This window comes from Lepisma saccharinum, chromosome 25 (genome assembly GCF_977018435.1).
Source record: "Lepisma saccharinum chromosome 25, izLepSacc3.1, whole genome shotgun sequence".
NCBI classification, from domain to species: domain Eukaryota; kingdom Metazoa; phylum Arthropoda; class Insecta; order Zygentoma; family Lepismatidae; genus Lepisma; species Lepisma saccharinum.
In genome coordinates, this window is record NC_139253.1 from 40157091 (window position 1) to 40163897 (window position 6807).

Genomic DNA, 6807 nt, shown 5'->3' on the forward strand with positions numbered 1-6807 from the left:
AATGGAATTATTACAGGTCCCCACACTTGCACTCTCACATTCTCTCTCAGATTCAATCCTCATGGGGTCATCGACACAAGAAATTATACATGACATGTACAGGTTTTATGACGACAAGCCCTAATTATTGCATTCTCAATTAATTTTATCTTACTTTTTGTCTAATCAGGTCATTTGTAATTTTGCTCCAGTGCTACTTAAATCCTAGCCAGCCCTTACTTAAGTTCACCTTTTGTTTTTAAAAAAAGAAACTAGTCGGCGCGGTGACAATACAATACTTGACCAGTATAAACAAAGGCGTCTCAACGGCAATTACATTCACGTGGGCGGACGTTTTCCTTTTACAGGGCCTCACGTGGTTCCAAACATAACAAGTAACCTCCGTTGAGTGGCGCAAACATATACTCTCTAGCAGGCGGGACTTAAACACTTCGCCGCGACGAGCAATTCATATTACCAGGCAAATACTTTAACAAATAATCACATATGCGACCTGACATAGCTAGCACTGACACATAAAAAATTAACCCTTCAAGTAGATTAAACAATTAAGTGGGCGGCGCTTTACTCTAATAGTACGCACTTTAAACAAATACAAAGGAGCACAAACAACAATGAATTTAAGATCATAAAAAAAATATCACAAGGAATAAGAAAAATTGACCTGAGACGAATAGATTACAAATGACAAGCGCGACGGGAGTTTGGTACGAAGTTCGAGTTGAGTGGGCGTTTTCAAAATGTCGACGAATTTCAAGGGCGTTCTCTAAATCAATCGGGCCGTCACCTGTTAAGGTTCACACAGATGAATACTTTACCATCTCTCAGCTTCCGGGGTGCATCCTGGCGTCTTTATGGGCGATTGAAAGCGCATAGTATCCACGCGAAAGGTTTCCTTGGTCACGACGATGAAGACGCGAAAAGGGTTCAAACACCTAGTTCCCCGGCTCCTCTTCCTCTCGGGATCGGTGGATCTCCGAGGTATGGCGCGGTTTGGACGTCGCATCTGAGCGGTCGTTGTAGGCGTCGTCGGGGCATCAACATCTCTCTCTACATCTCTCTGTCGCGGCTGGTAGGCGTCGTCGGCGTGGCTCGTCGTCCCTCTCTCTGTGTCGTTGTAGGCATCGTCGGCGTGGCTCATCTTTCTCTCTCTCTCTCCGTGGCGAGTAGGCATCGTCGGCGTGGCTCATCTTTCTCTCTCTCTCTCTCCGTGGCGAGTAGGCATCGTCGGCGTGGCTCATCTTTCTCTCTCCCTCTCCGTGGCGGGTAGGCATCGTCGGCGTAGTCTCGTCTAACATCGGGCGAATCGACGTAACGCCCTCATCTCTCTTCTTCCTCTAGCCCGCCATAGTTTCCGGTGTTCCTCGTTTCTCAAAAATTATAAATGGCGTAAGGTAATCACGGAAACACGGTTTCGCTTCAACTTCCCCCAGCGGTTCAGGTAGGCGCACTCGTGTAGACTTACTGCCTATCACACACACTGGTGTTCGCACAACACAACAAAGTCCACTGTACACGAAAGGTAGTACGAAGGTGCTCTCGTTCCAAGAATCGCGGCAAAACTGTATATGGAGAGGTAGCACGGAGCTGCTCTCGCTACAAGCATCGCGGTAAGACTGTGTATCGAAAAACCATGTCCTTCGTTTTATTTGGATTTTGAAAAAGGACGCTAGGCGCACGTTGGAGTGACGCTTCCGGAGAGGTTATTCCACCACGCTCTATTGTCTCTAAACTAGGACGGACCGTGTCCAAAGTTTACTTGTGCGGATTAAGCTTCCGCCTGGCTGTCGCCCATAGCTCAATTGCAATCGCTGTCTACAAACTGATCAATTAGAACCGATTTGATCTGGCGTCCGTAATTGTCGCTTGATCGTGACGAAACTCCACACATCCGTCCTTGCACACATGCCGCTGCGCTGGTATAAGTTTCACATGAATCTGACCGTTGGAAACCTAGATATTTAAATGTTTGTCATTACGGTCGAATTTCCTAAGCTTTAGACGCATAGCGTGACCCTTCAGGTGCTCACCCTTGACACACGCGAACGTCTCGTTCCTCCCGTCGGCTTGGCAAAAATCAAATTTGTAATCTTACAAATTAAAACACTCAACACTTTGAATCAACACGTCTTTTTACCGCTACATACATGAATAATAATGATAATAATAATAATGACGGTAAATCTGACTGTCACATGGTGGACAGAAGAGTGTGCTGAAGCAAAACTACATAGAGTCGAATTAGCAAGAATATACTCACGTAAACCAAATCCGGAGAACTGGATAGCATTCAGACGCTCCGTGGCCAAATCAAAGAGATTATGCATAAAAGCAAAAAGAAAATCATGGAAATTATTTTGTGAAAATTTACACCCAAGCATGAAATTAGGATATGTGTGGAATAAGTTTAGGTCGCTCAAAAATCCTCGTACAGCAAATTTGGTCCCTTTGAAATCAAATTGGAAGACTGAATTTATTCAGAAACTCATACCTACAGTGTCAGACGGAGTAATTGAAACACCAAATGAGTTATGTAGTTACACATCAAAACTACGATCGGCAAAAGGTTTTGCAACTCCAATTTCAAAAGAGGAAATCTATGAAATCATCGGCAACAGTAAAGAATCTGCTCCAGGGATGGATGGAATTACTTATTCTATGATTAATCACCTTCCAGATGTAGCGTTAACGGCGATGTGCACAATTTTTAATAAATTCTTAAATAATGGAAAAGTACCAGAAGATTGGTCCAAACAGTTGATTATTCCAATTTTAAAAACAGGCAAGGACCCTCGAGTAGGTAAATCATATAGACCTATAGCTTTGACGTCAGTTATAGGAAAGATATTTGAGAAATTAATACAAAAGAGAATAGAATGGTTTTTAGAAAGCCAAAATATATTTCAGTTGGAACAAATAGGATTTCGAAAGGGATTAGGATGCCAAGACGGATTAATCACTCTTTCCTCGTATATTTTCGACTTACTGAAAAGAAACAGAATTGTATTAGCTTCATTCTTAGATGTAAGCGCAGCTTATGGTAATGTAGACATTAATATCCTAATCCAAACAATACAACAGCTAAAAATACCTCACAACTATGTTTTGATATTATGGAAGTTACTCAGTAAAAGATCTGTATATTTTCACTGAAAAAGTAGAGGACCGTATTCAGCCTGCAAAGGGTTACCTCAAGGAAGTCCTTTAAGTCCTTTGTTATTCAACATATATATGATCGCGATGAAAAGGAAATTTATTCCAACAGTCAATTATCTTCAATATGCAGATGATATCTGTATCTATATGTCCACGACACAAATTCATACTGATTTTCCTGTTTTAGAGGAACAAATATTGGAAGTGCAAAAGTGGCTTGAAAGTAAAAAACTCTCCATTTCAATGGAAAAATCTAATATTACAATTTTTAGTAAAAAGGGAACACCTCCAATAGTTCACTCGATGTCCCGAAAAACAAGAATTACCATTACATCCAGAGTAAAATATTTAGGTGTCATCTTGGATGAAAAACTAACTTGGAAGGACCAAATTAAAGCAATACAAGTCAAATCAGAAAAAGTGTTTAATTTGTTCAAAGCAATAGCAAATACTCAGTGGGGATGTCATCCTCGAGTTATGCTTTTATTTTACAAGAATTATGTTCGGCCTATGATAGATTATTCTCTATTGGCAATGTGTCACTTGACAGAAGGAAAATTGAATTCCATTGATGTCATACAGAGGAAATTCTTGAGAAGATGTTTAGGAGTTATGAAGAGCACTCCAAACGCAGTAGTATACATGGAAGCGGGTGAATGTTCCATTTCATGTAGACAGAAGATGTTAGCAGCAAATATGCTCTTCAAAGTGAAATCATATCGTGAGCATCCGTTCAACAATGTACTAACAAATATGATACACTTACATGAAACAGGAAAAATAACAAACAGAAAATCTGCTATGTGGATACAATTGTATAATTCGTTTTGTCAAGAATATCAGGATGTTCTACAGATGCGTTCACGGCCTGTTTTTTCATTAGATTATCCTCAACAGTCTCTGGATAATATTCATTTCCCTCGTTATTCGCACATATCGGAATATTTTACTCAATGGCCAAGTTTTTATTTCATATACACAGATGGATCTAAAAGTGAGTCAGGAGTTGGATGTGCAGTGTACGATCCACAACATAAAACAGACCTATTATTTCGGCTTCCACAAGACTGTTCAATATTTACAGCAGAATCTTACGCAATTTACCAAGCTTTAATATATGTCCAAAAATTAAATTTACGAAAGTTCTTAATACTTACTGACTCGCAAAGTGTATTACAGGCTCTTAAATCTTCTTACAAGAGTCTTTACAAATTATCCCCTTATATTATAAATTGCATACAATTAGTTCAGACAATACAAAAATCTGGAAAAACCATTGAGTTTTCTTGGGTTAAAGCTCATTGCAATATTACAGGTAATTCTCATGTAGATGAATGTGCAAAGAAAGCAGTGCGCCTTCCAAATATTACGAACTTATCATTATGCTATACGGATCTTCTCCCTAGGGTCAAGAAGAAAATTCTGAATGAATGGTTTGATTGGTGTCGAAATGAACTTACAACAGTTTGAGAATCATACAGACCATTTGCTGAATTCAAAACACAAAAGTCATGGTTTCATCATGTAAGTGCTACAAGAAATGTAATTGTATTAATTAATAGACTGAGAACGGGCCATTTGTGTACTAGGCAACATTTATCCAAAATTGGAATAACGAACAATAAGAAATGTGAATGTGGCTGGGAAAGTGCAGATGCACAACATATAATACTGGAATGCTCAAAATATAATAGAGAGAGAAATATCTTGTATAAAACTTTAAATAATCTAAAGGTTCAGTTTCCAACAAATTTGTTAAGTTTAGTTGTTAATCCAGATGTGAGAATTGGTTATAGTTTGTTATCATTTTTAAGGAAGTGTAACATACAATTGTAAAAGGCAAAATGTTCTTAAAAAAAATAATCTAATATCTGTAAAATAGGGGGGATGGACTGATAATTTTATTGTAAAACAATTGTGTGTGTGTATTGTTATGGACAAAAAACGGCATAAAAGCTGTTAGGTTCCAAATAAAGGAATGAATGAATGAATGAATGAATAAATAGGTACTCAGCAACAATTTCAAGATTAATAATACAATTTCAACTCGAGCAAGATTTTAATTTGTGAGTGCAGTCGTGTGAAATTAAGTTCAGCAGAAGTTTTATGGAATCCGGCAACATGACACAGTGGTTTGAATCCTACCTTGAGGATCCTATCCCGATTAACCTATCTGAATATTAGGTGGACTTAAGCAAGTATTAAAGTGAGATAATTCTTTGCCATGATTTCTCAAATTATTTTATTTGCCAAAGTGAAAATTCTTATTTCGTTTTACCACATGGTAGAATTTTAAACCCGAGTATTATATGTTACGTATCCATCTCAAGGCTTACAAAACAACCACAGGAACATTCTCCACTCTTTTGTTCTTCTGTGTTTTTTTTACTTCCTTCTTCCCATTTTTGCGTGTGTCTCTTTCTCTCTTCATAGATCTCCCTTCTAATTCTGTTATCATCGCTTCTTAAGAAAGAAGAGAGAGAGAGAGAGAGCGAGACAAAGAGATAGAGAGAGGGAGAGAGAGGGCAAAACATAGCAAGTGAAAAAGAAGTACACTATAATAGGAGATGTAAGAAGAGGAGGGTTGGAGAAATGGAGATTGAGTGAAATCTCTATCTTCTCTTTTGCCTCTGTGTGTTTTGTTTGGGGAGAATGTAAATGAGCAGAGATTGAGAAAGAGTCCATCTTCTTTTCTCTGTTTCTTTGTGTTACTCTATTTATTCCAACTTTTCTTATCTATTCCTTTTCTATCATTTCTCTCTCCATTGTGTCAGTCTTCCCTTTCCACTTTCCTCTTTCGCTGTTATATTTTTATTCTTCTTTCTCCTTCTCTTCAGTGATGATGAATGAGAGAATCGTAATAACTGAGAAAAATAAATACAAAAAAGTAAATTTTACCAATAAACAGTAAATAACCCCTACATTGTAATATCGAATCATTGATGTCCTGGTACAAGGACTACGGCAATGTCAGGTTTCAAGGATTCTCACTGCAAATTGTGGCAAAATTACTCATGCTTGTTCTTAAAACCCATCGGAATTCACATGCACGTTTTTAGCATGTGAAAGCAAAGTAACGTGGAAAGAACTCGATTGCATGGCGATAATGTTAATTGTCTGCATTTTCACACACAAATTATTTTTACGGTTACTGATTGCTTTTGCCATAATGTCTAAATGCATAAAAATTATGAATCGTAAACCAGAGATAAACATATTAAGGACAAATATATTTACAAAGAGGCAATCGAAAGAATTAAAAAGTCTGTACTTCTGTTACCTTTTTTCTGAACAAACCATTATTTGTGGGATAACAAATAAGATACATATTCATCCATATGTTTAGATCTTGGTGAAGCTGAACTTGTAACGCAGACCCATTTTAACGTAACTAAGATTTCCTAATTAGCTGGCCTTGGTGAACACCATACTAACCATTATTAATTCCCACACGTTTAAAAACGCCTTGATACTGTAAAAAAAAAAAAAAACAAAAAAAAAACACGGTGTCTAGAATGCAAGTGTCCACTTTCTCCCTCTCTCTCCCTTCCTCCCTCCCTCCCGGGTGTGGCAATCACAAAGAACTACAAGATCATCAATTATTAGGTTATCCCGTTGCGGTGATGTAAAAATTTAATAATCAATTTTGAC